General features: G+C 44.1%; 1 protein-coding gene across 5 annotated transcripts in view; it reads right to left on the reverse strand.

The window, feature by feature from the left end:
• Positions 1-14078, reverse strand: part of hivep3b (HIVEP zinc finger 3b) — a 46783-nt gene that overhangs the window by 19465 nt on the left and 13240 nt on the right. Inside the window, exon 2 of one of the 5 annotated variants that reach the window (XM_030393705.1) lies at positions 3420-3465. The exons of 1 other annotated variant lie outside the window; for it this stretch is intronic. The gene's annotated coding sequence lies outside the window, so the exon portion shown is untranslated. Of the gene's footprint in view, positions 1-1266; positions 2341-2374; positions 3362-3419; positions 3775-14078 lie in introns of those variants that run through there. 3 more of the 5 variants (XM_030393704.1, XM_030393707.1, XM_030393708.1) reach the window with 3 other exon arrangements.

Raw genomic sequence — 14078 nt, forward strand, 5'->3', positions numbered from 1 at the left:
AGGGCGATTAGAAGGTTTTAAGGTTGGGGAGAGCGTTGCTTACATTATTCATGGCAGTCTAGACTGCCAGCTCTGAGCGGGGGAAACACACAGTCAGGGCCGTGCCAGGAAGATGAGGGAGAGGAAAGCCAGGGTCTAGCCTACATTAAACTGTAACGCACGCATGCAATCATGCACGCACACACACACACACACACACACACACCCTACAGTGCACATGCAGTGTACACTCCCCAGAGCATTACCCACTAACACGCAGTAGATCTAAATCTACTCCGACCAGCTAATCAGCTGCAGCGGCCTGAGGTGACCTCCCCCGGTTTGAGTCAGCCGATCCTCCTGCTGTTTGATGAGGGGGTTTCCTTTCTCATCATCCTCATTCCACAGAGATGACTTGTTATCAACGGCGCCTATTACTTGCAACACTTTACTGCACTATGAGCTCATACAGTCTGCACACAAAGAGCAATCGTTTCTGTTCAGGTGAGAGTAGGTATCATAATGATAAAGACCTCTGGTTAAACAAGCAGGTTATGCAAGCTTGTCTAACCTTATTGATGAGGGTGGGGCAAGGGCGTTCTTCGCTGGGATCTATTTTTAGCGCAGAGGTGCAAGCAGGAAGCCACCGATGCAGCTGTTATTCTGCGTTACGTTCTCTAGATAGGAGGTGTCAGATCGAAACCACGAAGCCGATATTAGCAGCAGTTTGTCCACATTTTTATCTCCACCGTCCAGCCCAGCTCCCATCGTATGATCACTCACAGAACAGCCTCATTGCAGTGATTTGTTGTGTGAACCAGTTTCTGGTGTCTAAAATGTGATTAACGACCGGTCCACGGAGAGAAGAGAGAAGAGAGAAGAGAGGAGAATGACTGAGGAATGTGTGCAAATATGTGAGTAAATGCAAAGGGGCTTTGTCAGCAGAAACAGGCAGTGATGCAGGTGCCCGAGGGAGCCCTGACACACGGACGAGCCCGCGCTCACATGCCTACACGCTGTCATACACACACTGTCTCCTTCCATCACCCTCTGTTGCGTCTGTTACGTCCAGCGGTTACACTTCTAAATCCCATAAAACAAACATTCAGCTCAAGTTCTGCCCGATAAGCAGTGCAGGAGCTTTGCAGCAGCTTTACAGTTGAAACTTCATTATCATGCACAGGAGAGCGCGGCCGGCAGAGTTTGTGTTCATTTCCTCATCAATACCCAGACGTATTCATGCAGCTGGTAATGACGGATGAAAATATGGGCTAAACATTACATTACCTTCTGCCCTGAGAACAGATAAACCCTCTTAAGTGCTTTTTAAAAAATCTGCTGTCATACCCACCTCAAAACACACACACACACACATAAACACACACACATCTCTCTCTCTCTTCCGTTTCTCTCTTACTGGCGGTAGCCTGGTGCAGGTTCCCATGGAAACCAGCCTACTCTGAGCAACGGCAGATGGAGAGGGAGCTGGAGGTCTAAATTTATCTCCCAGCATCCTTTCTGACTATATACGCACACTGGCAGCAGGAAGTGAAGAGGGGAAATGCTCGGCCACCGCATGCATTGACAAGCTGGCATGACCCCTGACATCTGACGGCATCCGAGTGTCGATGGGTCGATGTTACAGTCGGGCTGAAGGATAAGCAAAAACACTGATATTGCAATCTCTTTGACAGTTGCTGCAATTTCGATTAAAGGTGCACTATGTTGTTTTGGGGAAACATTAATGAGAAGAAGAAGATGTCAGATTGACAGATTTTTTATTATGCCTAAACAAACAAAATTAACAAACTCTGTTCCTTTTCATGACTGATTAAACTGATTAAACAAACTGTCCTTAAAGGACAACACAGTTTCAAACTCACTTTGCTTTTATGTGGCGGACCCTGCCACCTTTCTAGCTTCAAACAGTGTTCCAGGACCTTATTTTCCTCTGAGAACAGCTTGTCTATTCAGACATGGAAAAAATGATATATCTCAGTTTGTATTATCACCTCATAAGTATTGTTCATTGTGTTCTTCTCCAAAACTACACAGTGCCCCTTTAATGTTTCAGCCCTATATTGCAGCAGACGAATACATACGGTTCAGTCTGTGACGGCTCAGACACTCATTATCTCAAAGAAGCACTACAACATTTGATACTGCATTTGAGGCTCTGCAGCATTCCCAAAGTATAAGGTAAATGGAAAGTTAAATCACAGTCCTTCCTGTTCAACCGCCAGCTGCCAATCACACTCAGCCCTCAAATCCTATAAAGTCAAGCTAGCCAATCACAGAACTTCAACAAGAAGAGTCTGGTATGATAGTAAACGGCTGGAAAAGAAACCGAGAAGACAGAACGAAGACAGACACCACAGCCAAGAGTCACACTCACCCGGGGATATCACTACCGAAGGAGGACGCCGTCTGAAAAAACACCACATACCAGAGCTCTCACTCACTCACTCACTCACTCTCTCTCTCGCCCAGCTCTGTGCAGGATGCATCGCGGTACCTCTGAGGCGAGACGGCGAAGAGGAGGATTTCACAGGGCTTTGATGAGACTGGCAGTTCACAGGCGTCGCGGTGTTCACTTTGATTAAACACAAGCCAGTGAACTGCAGGTCAATACTGGCCTTTAAATCAAACATGAGTGCCACGGCGGAGGCGGTGGGATGCACACCTCAGCGGCAGGAGAGAGTTGCACTGAAAGTTTGAACAATATCCCCTGGCAAGTGTGGTGTCCTTTGGTGATATAACTATTAAAAAAGAAACTGATCACAGCTTGGACCACATTGCAGATTGCAGGGTTTTCCCATCATATTATCTGCGAGTCATGGATTGGAAATCACCTTTTTGTAGTCACTTAGTTTGTCTGTTTTAATTATATGGCCCAGAGGGAGAAGTTTTATCCTTAGACCATCGAATCGGACGAGGAATGAATCCCACACGATGTCTGTACATTCAGTTAAAAAGGGAGAAACCTCAGGCAGGACCAGCAGAGGAGGGATCCCTTGTCCGAAGCGGGCGTTCGGTAGAAACCACAAAGTAGACTCTTTCCAACTTTTAATTAAATCCTTGCATCACGATGTCCAAACCTGGCATGCTATAATATCTCAGGTATCCAGTGATAAAGACTCTTAAACGTGAATCCTTTAAGTCACAAAATACTCCTCTGGGCGATAAGGTGCTACATTATAAAGTGCTCAATGACAGATGAACAAAAAAAATACACCTGGAACAGCTGCACCGAATAAAGAACTCATTTGCCAGAGCTGACAAGTAAAGTGATAGTAAGGAGGTAGAGAGAAGCAGGAAAAGGGAGAGGAAGACAGAAGATGAGAGGAAGACACACACAGAGAGAGAGAGACAGAGTGAGAGGAGGGGGGAGCACAGAGAGAGAGAGAGAGAAAGAAAGAGACAGACAGAGTTTAGATTACCTGACGGAGCAGTCTGGTCTTCCCCCTCAGAGACGCTTCACAGGCACTGTGAGACAAGCAGGGAGAGCCAGAGAGTGAGAGCGGATATGACTGTTTGAGTGGGTGTGTTGCTGAGAGAGGGAGAGAGAGAGAGAGAGAGAGAGAGAGGCTGGGGGTGAGGCAAAAAAAAAAGTGATGGGGGGAGAGAGAGGGAGAGACACTAAATGAATGTTTCCACTGTAAAAACGTGAGGGGAGGATGAGAGAGATGCGGTAGCAAGAAGAAACCCATATTCCCGTAACATCTCAGAGAATGACACGATCCTCCTGGAAACCATTGGAATAGTTGTCAGTCGTCACGTTTCTGATTGTTAACTCAACCGGCAACACGTACATTCGGATTCAGGACAGGCGCGTCTGCTCGCACACATTCAACGGCGTTGGCACGCAGCCCGTAGGTAGGATTACAAACAGGTCTTGCACGGGGTTTTCCCCTGAACCCTGGAGGCGATTCCTTGCAATTTTCACCTCCTCATCAGCATCTTATTGCAGTGGTGGTGGGTGAGGGAGAAGAAAAAAACAACACAAAACACATCCTTCCCCCACTAAGTGACAAACCCTCTGCCTACATCAACATCTCTCGCTTCCAGTTCCTTCCAGAGTGCCACTGTGCTGCCTCTGTAAATGTATTCCAGAGTGGCATCCATTCAAGCAAGCCCCCGCATTACGCAGAGCCCGGGCTAGGCCTATCAGCGGCGCAACACAAGAGAGAGCGAGGGAGAGAAACAGAAAGAGAAAGAGAGAATTGAGAATGAACGGAGGTCCTGCTGTTCCATAGAGCTTTGCCTCATTGGCAGAGTACAGGAAGTGTGAGTCACACACTCTAAAATAAACACACTCGCACAGAGAAGAGCCGGCGCACACACAGAGCGAGAGGAGTGGATGGCTGGACTGCTGATCAGAAGGCAGGCGGAGGGGAACATGGATCGTTACAGGCCGGCAACACGTGGTGGCCTGGTGGGACTCGCAGCCAGCTGAGGGGATGAGTCAAGACGAAAAGATGCTACTGTTTTTTTCTTTGTTTCTGTTCAGCCTCTTCTACCATACACCTGCTCATTTGCTCTCTCATTCTGGTTTCCTCTCTCCTCCACTTGCCTCCTCTCCTGCTCCAGCTGCCCCCCCTATATTCTCCCTCCTCTGCTCTGTGTCTCCTCTCTTATTTTATTTGCTCCCAGTCAATAGGGGTGTTGTTCAGGACTTGGTGATTACCCCTGGCTCCGTGTGGCTGCTGGCTGACTGCTGTAGGGGGACTGTACTGGCCTGATGCTGGGGTACTCACAGGCTGCTGGGTTTGCTGGCCGAGGCACTGTATTGTGTCTGCCTGAATGTGCTCATTGTCACCCTTTACAGCACACACCTTCTCTACTGTACTTCCCTGCGAGGGACCTTCACCCATCCGTCATCCCTTTGTCCTCTGTTCCTCAGACTGAGGGGTTCTGACGGGAAGGTTGAGGGGGGGCCAGAGGCCCGGGAACAAGACTGCCACTGTGCCGATGATTGACAGGAAAGTTGCTCTACACAGACGTAACGATTAGCAAGGCCGGGACCGAGCTGCAGACACACAGTCTGGTTGGGCGCGAGAGAGAGCTGGAAGAAACGACAGGGAAGATACTAACTTTGAAGCTTGCGATCAAAATGGGAAGTGCAACAGTTGCGAAGGTGTAAAATCAAGCTTAAAATTTTGATGCTGTAATAAACGTGTAAACTGTATGCTACTGGCTGCCCCCCGAGCATGTCAGGCTCACATTATGCAAAGCTGTTCTCGTTTACAGTAAATGAAAACAAGGGCTCCCCTGTGGTATGGGCACGTGATTTCATGTATACGACACACACCTACCTATACAATATAATGCAGAGGCAAGCAACACCTAGAATGCAAACATTATGCTTTAAACTTCATGTTGTTTTGGAGCAGCCGCAGACCAAATGAGTGGTTTGTGCATTTACAGACAACCATACCGATGACATATTTTTGGACTTTCACCCCATAAAGTGCAGACACAGGCAGTAAAACAGGCAAATTTGGGAGTACCCAGAGAGGGTTCTCTCTGTCCTGAGGGCAGATTATTTCAGATGTGTGGTCTTCGAGTAAACTGACAACCCTCTGTACATATGACTGTGGTATTATGATAGAAACAAAATACATTTAAAGAGGGAGCCCACCTAGTTTATAAAAGCCACTGTGGCACAGTGTTTTTCTACCTGTTTGTGTTTATTTAAAAAAACAAAAACAAAAACAAAAACCCTACACTTGAAAATACAACTAGAGAAAACTTAAATACATTTTAATTTGACATTTTTTTCCAAAGCTACAACAGCTTCACTTCGATAAAATAAAGTGGAGCATCTGTCAGTTGCCTGGACTGGATGACCCCTGAAATTGAATTGTAAGTGACCAATAGGTGACTAATGTTATATATAGAGTTAAAGAATTGTACAAATGTTGTCCACACAAGTGTCAATATACCTATCATACCAAAAATGTTACTTTTCGCCATGCTGGGGCCTGGTTCTAGAGATGTCAGTGTAGGTCTGCTGGTTGGTCGGTCTATCACTTTGGTCCAAACTGAAATAACACCTACTGATGGACCGCCATGAAACAGACATTCATGTTTCCAACACCATTTGCTAATGTTTGTGTTCAAACTTTTTGCTCATAACTTTTGTTAATGACCACACACTGACAAAATGACATTATTGATTCAGACTTACGATAGTTTATAAAAAGAAAGAATTAAGCCTGGATAAAATACAGTTTAAACTAGCAAAACTGTGGTTTAAATCAGAAAATATCAGATTAAAGAATAAGAAACTTATTGGTGACAACTTTCACATGATCTAGTTGTGCCTTGGCAATAAATTGAAAATATTGGATTAGGCATCCAAATACACATATGTACATCCACACAAAAATATGTGGAAAGACAAAATACTGCTAGTGGAAAAGGGTTTTAGACGTGCAACCAACTGGCCTGCTAATGGAGTCGAGCTTGCTAGTCTTTTGTTAATGCCAATCGATATGTATCCTCAGCAGATGTGATATCCGATCCTGTAAAACACTGAATGACTGACCACCCTCTGTTTCACTCAGTGTCCCTTTTTTTCTGATCTTCAGGAGATTCTCTGCCTCTCGTTTTTCTCCTTTCCTCTCGATTTCTCTGAGACACACAAACGCACAATTCCCTTTTTGCAGCCACTCTCTCCCCGTTTAGTTCTCAGTTTCACACTCTCATTATCTTTTCCTTTTCCATGGTGCTGAAGCATTAATAAGCACCACTGTCTTTATATGCGGCAAAGTAAACTTGGTGTATATTATGAGGAAGGCTACCAGGAAACCATGTCTCCAGGGTTGCTGTGGGTAATGATTATGGAAAGTAGTCTGGCCCTGAGTAAAGTCCCTGATTGGTAAGTGATACCACCATATATAGAGCTGATATATCATTCGCAAATTGCCACTGTCGTGGGAACCCAGCTATTAAAGTTATACAGTATTAAGCATTAGGTTTGATTCACTGCTTCAAAGGCAAAATGGACTTCTGACATGAAACACAAATACATCAGGGACAGCAGCAGTGAACAAACAGACTCCGGAGCCTCGTTGGGAGTTGCTGCAGCAGAAGTGAAACAGATACCGAGTGTCTGTCAAAGACACTTCAACTGCCTTTTGACAGCTCGACACCGAACATCAAAATGCAGCACGAGTGGTGTGCAAATGAAATAAAAGAGTGACAAAGCATGGAGGGCTGGGGGGGGGGGGGAGCAGGAGCGAGATAAATATAGAAAGAGGAACTGACATTCTCAAAAGCTGTCCTCCCTGCGCCCACAAGTTTCACTGATGCGTGGATGTCAAGATCACAGTGCAAATTCTCCCACGCAGCTTACTGTACCCGTCGTTCACAGTCGGCTGCTTCATATTTGCTCTCTCAGTCATGGTGAAACTGAAAAGAATGAGGCAAAGCTGTGATGAGAGGATTGTCTCCAGTTAGGGTGATCGAGAGGACACAGCTCACTAATAACAATGAAACAACTCAGTACCATGACAAAAATATTCAACTGAGATTTATACCTTTCATGAAAGAGTAGCATCATCAACTCTACACATCAAAGTGTGTTTACAGGTTTTGGGGAGTTCTACTACATATGCGAAAAAAAAGTAATTCTAAAGCCTTTTTGTGGCCCGAGGAGAAGTTTCATGTAACCTGATAAATTGCCTCACTGATGTCACTTGGTGGCAAAGGTGCATTGTGGGTAAGGGTAGAGGGAGGCGGCAAATGTTTACGTATTGCTGTCGAATTTATACTCCAAACAACTAGGGGGCAGCATATCACCAGAATAGCTGCTAACATTAGCTGCCATTAGCTAGGTAGCTCAGTTGGCACGCAGTTAGCAGTATGGACTGGGAGCTCGAGGGCCAAGGGAATGTTGGTGTTTACACCGATAGCACAGGAGCTCTTGGCTGGGATGGGACTCTGCAACACAATTCATGGATGTAATAACTTTGAAACTGTTGTTTCTGCACATTCTGTTGATACTTTTAGTTAATAGTTCAATGTTTACAATTAAAATTCCCTCACATTGCACCTTTAAGGCTTTATTGTCCAACAATGAAAACATTATATCATGTGGATTCCTCCGGTGCAATGGGAAAGCCTGTGCTAGTTCCTCTTTCTGCAGCTGCGGCTGTGTGCATCCTGTGTGACGCTGCAGCCGGTACAACGAGCACTGCTGTAGTAGCACTGTGCATGACCCAGCGCCGTGCCTTATCTGCACAAGTTATCTGTGACTATGTTAATTCAAGATGTTAAGTCGGAGCTGCTGGTGCTTTCAGCGCTGTCTGCACAAACACGGGCACGGGGGAAGAGTCAACAGGTGGAAGCTCAGCCTGAGTGTGTTCAAACACCAGGACCAGGCCGCAGAATGTATCAACACGGCCTCCATCCCCGGCCCTCCTCTCCCGGCCTGGCAGAGGGGCACCCTCCTGATCAGGGAGTTTACTCAAAGCCAGGCCAGTCCAAGTAATTGCTACCCACAGTGACAAACAGCTCCATTCAGCCTAAGTGTTGGTTTACAGTTTACTCTCCCTCCTCTGCTACCCATTCTGCCCGGTGCCACGCTGCATTAGTGGCCTGTCAACAGAGACTCTCCTGACGTGTAAACGCCTCGTCAGCTGCCCTTCAAACCCAGCGCACATACACCAAACCCCATGTGCCATGACCCGTCTGTTTATGTGTTTGTTTCTCTAGAAAGTGGAGGTGTGTGTAAGCGCATGTGTTAAGAGAGAGAACGAGCGCGAGACGAAGAATAACAAGACAAGAGGAGAAAAACAGTGTGACCAAATGCGTAGGAGAGACACAGCGACGTAGAGAGCTCTTGTATGTGGTCATTTTGTGTTCTCAGTACTCCGACCCACAGCAGTGACTCTATCTGCCATCTGAGACAATCTTATAAAAGGCTATCAAAGGTGTATGCTGTGTGCAGTCTCTATATCTTGAGACTCAGGGGCAGAGAGCGACAGCTCATCAATCAAACACGACAATCAAGTGCAGTAAATCTGTGTGTGTGTGTGAGAGAGTGTGTGTGAAATGCTGAAACTACAGAATACATGTCAACAATAAATTGCACTGAAGCATGCTTACTGTATGCACATAGTGTATTTTGTTTATCTGAAACAATTGCGGATGAAATTTAGTTCAGAGGGATCTGGTTCTTGAGTTTTGTCGCTGTACTTTGTAACTTCAGACCCTAAGGGTCCCAATATTTTCCCTGAATCTACCATTAAAGAGATGGTTCTTTTGTAACAGAACATACTTTCTGACCTATCTCTAGTGGTGTGTGGTCCTGCTGATAGTTTTGGCTTAATTGTTCAGATTCTGGTATATCCTTCTGAGAGTTTTGCCGCCACCCCTTTCGATTGAGCAGAATGGAAGGCTCACCGTATGATCACGAAAAACTCAACAGCAACATTTCCTTTCAAAAACACAAAAACATCCTATTTACTCGATGATCCTCAGAAGTAAAAAGAAAAGTTGCTGCAAATTTGTTTACAGACGCAACTTTTCAAAGCTTTTAGCCCGACAAACAAAAATCAATTGACCTCCATTACATTGAGGTGAAGGCAGTAATCTGAACTGTTCTGCATGGGCGGGTACTAAAAAAGAATTATTAGCTTTTTCATTATTTCAGTGAATCAACTGTTTAAGTAGCTTCAAAGTTACATGAGGTACTTTCCCACATTTTGACAGTCACCTATATTATATAACATTCTTTGTCTGCTTGTTTCTGCACTTCATTGAAACTGAGGAGAGAGATTTATGGAAATATTAAAATCCAGGTACACGAGGTTCCTTCCTCACCCTCTGACGTATCCTCTGATGTTTCCCTGGTAGTTATAGCAACTAGAGGGGGTGAAGTGCTATGACGAGAGGTGATCAAATGAAACGAACTGTTACCTTGAATGAAATCAGATTCCTCTGGGTTTGAAAATCTGACATAATGTAACAACACAACTGAACAAAGTAAATGACTGAAATATCATATCTTTTAATCAAATGAAGGTTTCTTGATGTTTTGCAGATGACATAATTATCTATTTGTACAGTTCAGGATTTTCATCTCAGTTTAAATAAAGATGGGGTTCGTCTTTGGCCAGCCTACATGTATGTGTATGGGTCCACGGTAGATATGATGAGTTCAAATAGGTTTAATCGCAGACTGCTGCTTTAACTGTGCTAATCTTATCTGTACAGTAACAGTTGTCAACAACAGAGAGCTAAAGAAACAGAGCATTAGTGTACTGCAAACACAAGGATTAAGACGTGAAGACAGAAGTCAATACCTGCATGCTGCTTAGTAACAAAGCACCAGGGGAAGCAAACAAGCACCGTCCAATTTTTTTATTTATTTTTTACCAAAACTCTGACGACAAGGAAATCAAGTTACTGTTGGAAGAAGGTCTTTGCTGTGACAAAAAGGGTTTTTGTTCCAAGATTTAAATCATGAGACACCTTCGTTTGTCAAAAAAAACGCCCACTCTTCTGCAAACCAAATGGCCCACTTTGTGCGAGGAGACAGACAGAAATGTGTCACCGGCTGTACTCGCTGTTACTAGGAGGTGCAGTCTAGTCTGGCCGCTAGGGAAGGCCACACACAGCCACACCGTCTGGTTACGCGGTATGAAAACAAACCCATATTCCTGCTTCTGAATGAGATCGAATCATGGTGTGCGTATAAAGTACATGATACACGCAATATAAATGGACGTATCTCGCTCCACTGACCGCCCAGCCCGTTCAAATCGCTCTTGAAGGTAAGCGACCCCGAAGGTCACGTGACCCGCGCTTGGGGAATTAGCGGCGCATTCCTCCAGCTGTCGTCACCTAATAACGATCTGGTTGGGAGAAACCCGACTCCAAAAGTCGGCTCGCCACTGCCTCCCCTCCACTCCCACCAACACACTCGGCCTCAGAGCTGCATCCTCCTGCCTGCGAGCCTGATCATTTGAATACAAAGCAGTGAAACAAAGATGTCCTTAAAATAGAGATGCTGTGGCTTTCAAAGAAGCACACCGCAGAGACACAGTCAGAAAAAAAGAGGCAGGGAGAAAGAGAACAAGAGAGAGAGAAAGACAGCGAGATGAGCAGGCTTATGGCGAGAAAGTGAGACAGTGTATTGATGAAGGATAGGTGGCTGTATACATTGATTTCCTGTTAGTTCTTGCCCGGTTACGTACGGTTGATTTGTCATTCAATACAGGTTGAAGCACTGTCTGTGAACAAGCCCTAAGCAAGGCTTCACTCTATAGATATCAACACATTGGATCGTTACGTTACCTGAGAGAATGTTTCTTAGTATAACCTCAGGTAGAGCAGTTGCTCACCTCAGGACTGCAGATAGGGTACCTGATGAAGCAAATTTGCCATTATAGAGAAGATAGCTCCAATTATTGGTTCTGATTGGGTAAAATCTGTTTGAGCATGCTGTAAAATACCAAATATAATTGAAACCTGAAGCCACGCGCTTATTTACGTAATATTACGCTAACCAAATCACTTAATCTCACCACAATCTCATAGAGGCACTTATTGGTTGCTTATCAACCACAGTTATCAGTGATTACTACAAGAACCACGTTTTTAATTATCTTTTCATTTTTGCTGACTAAATAAAAGAAAAAAGTTTTCTGTGGAATTGATTGTGAAACTTTTTACTGGTTAATATAACAATTTTCCATATGAATGAGCCACCTCAACACCAGAAGCGTATCCAGGAATATTGATGTAGGTGGGCCTGTGGGATATAAGGTGTGCAAGAACCAAAGAATTGTTTTTATAGAGGGACTTGCCTAAGTTTTATACATTACACTGATAGCAGCGTACTTTATTTCCTCAATCAATGCTCCAATAAATTCCCAAGGAACATTTTAGCATAACTGTCGCAGCATAATACAATCTTGAGTTGTGGCAACTGCAATGGTCTAAGTCACTAAACATCTGCATGTTCATCTATTGCTAATGGTTCTGTAACGGTCATAGCAGTGCCGTGTCCTGGAGTGGGAGCATTCAGGTCAGAGGAGTCTGGAGGCCCCAATGCTGGGGTCGGGGCAGGAGCAGGTGGTTTTGGTTTAGAGGTGCTGGAAGGTGCATGAGGGACATCCCTGATGCTGGCCTCGAGGTACTCCCTAGATGGCTCTTTTCTGACTCCCATTATCTGTTCCTCTCTCTCGATGCCAACGTACACATTATTATAAATCTCACCGGACCTGCCCGACTCTGGGTCTTACAAGAAGTTTAAAAAAACAGCTGTTATTGTTGCATCTCTAAATCAAAAATCAAATAATGCATACCAGTGTAAAGCTCAACAAGCGTTATATCCAACTTGTGTAATGTGTTTAAAAGTATAGGGCAGATTTCTCTACCGTTGGACAGAGCAAAGCTAGCCATTTCCCCTTTTCCAGTCTCTTTGCTAAGCTAAGCTATCCTGCTGCTGAATGTACCCTGCTGTCTAATGAGATGTGAAAGTGGTATTAATCTTCCTCCTCTAACTCTCCACAAGAAAACAAACAACTGTATTTTCCATAAAAACAACCTCTTTGACAGAATATGTAACATCAGCTTGTGCTTTCATGTAATGACAGCGAACTGACATGTTTTCAGTTCTTTGCGGGTGAGCATTTGTACCCTGGAGCAGCTCTTTCACGCACCCTGGGACAGTTTTTTTCTGACACAGTTTCACTTTTGTTGATGAAATTTCATTAGTTTTCATGCTTTGATTTTGCTGGCTTTGTGGTCAGCTGGCTCCAATTCACCCTGCTCCAGATGATTCAGCTGTGTCTGGAGAGGGCAGAATATCAATTTGTCACAGAGCTGACAATGATATGATTTTTGTGTTTATATATGTATATGAATACATTTCAAGTAATTTTCCACTGTACTGCTTGCTGTTTGATGGGGGGTAACTTTTCAAAATTTTCATACAGTATCACAGTCAAATGATTTGTTTGATTTGCTGACGCACCAGCTGAGCGAAGGTAAATGAAAACACACTGCTGTTTGCCCAAGAAATTATATTTTGACGTTGGAACACAATTTCTTTCAAGCCATCAAAAATATGTGGATGTCTCTTTTGGGGATAACATCCCTGTATATTCCCTTCACAATTAAAGGGTAACCCCACCAATTTATGCAACATGTGTTAACAGCTCTTGGGGAGTAGGAAAAAAAAGTAGTTTAAAGCCTTTTGTGGCTCCAGAGGAAGCTGCATGTAATCTGACAAATTGCCTCCAGTGGTGTCACTCAGTGGCTAAGGTGCATTGTGGGTAATGTAGATACCAGATTTTAAAAAAGGAAGACAAATGTGTGAAACAAGTTAAGTGATGTCTCTGGTTCTGCTGTGTCAGTTGACTGTTTCTTAACTGTCCATAATGCGTCCAACAGTGTTATAGTAGTGCAATGCGCAGACCGATTGATTTTCAAAACCTGTTTTTGTGCAGAGTGACATCACCTTCAACAAGCCACAAAAATGTTTCTTCAGTTCCTCTAGGGCTGACCGATAAGGGAAACCTTCATGACGTTTGTGGTTAACAACCCTTTCAGCTGACTTTTTGTGGTCAGCAGCTTCAGGCATGTTTATTTTAGGCACGAAATGAAGTGGATTATAGTTCATCAGAGCTTCTCAGGTGTCCACAACATTTTTAAGAAAACTTGCATATGATCACGAAGTGCAAGTTATGACATTGTTTGTTCAATAAATGTGTAATTATTGAAAGTTATCCATGCGTTCAACTCAAGATATTCTCATTAGACAATATGTAAAATTATAAATAGGACTGAAGAAACCAGCAGAACAATATTGGTATTGCACTATTATGTCGTAAAGATATGGAACAGCCTCAGGTGCTACAAAAGCTACAATGGAAGGACTCCAACAACATAACTTTGGAAGAACAGAAATGTGTTTATAGACCATTTAAATAGCAGATGAGGAAGTCATAAGCTTGAACCCACAAAATTGAAACAAATGGCAAGATGTGCCCTGCAGTGAGCTGCTAAACCGAGAACGCAAATCTAATCTAAAGACCTAGAAAATCAAATCTTGGGACTGGCAGGGATAACTCTCATTGTTG

The sequence above is a fragment of the Sparus aurata genome, chromosome 17, assembly GCF_900880675.1.
Source record: "Sparus aurata chromosome 17, fSpaAur1.1, whole genome shotgun sequence".
Lineage (NCBI taxonomy): Eukaryota > Metazoa > Chordata > Actinopteri > Spariformes > Sparidae > Sparus > Sparus aurata.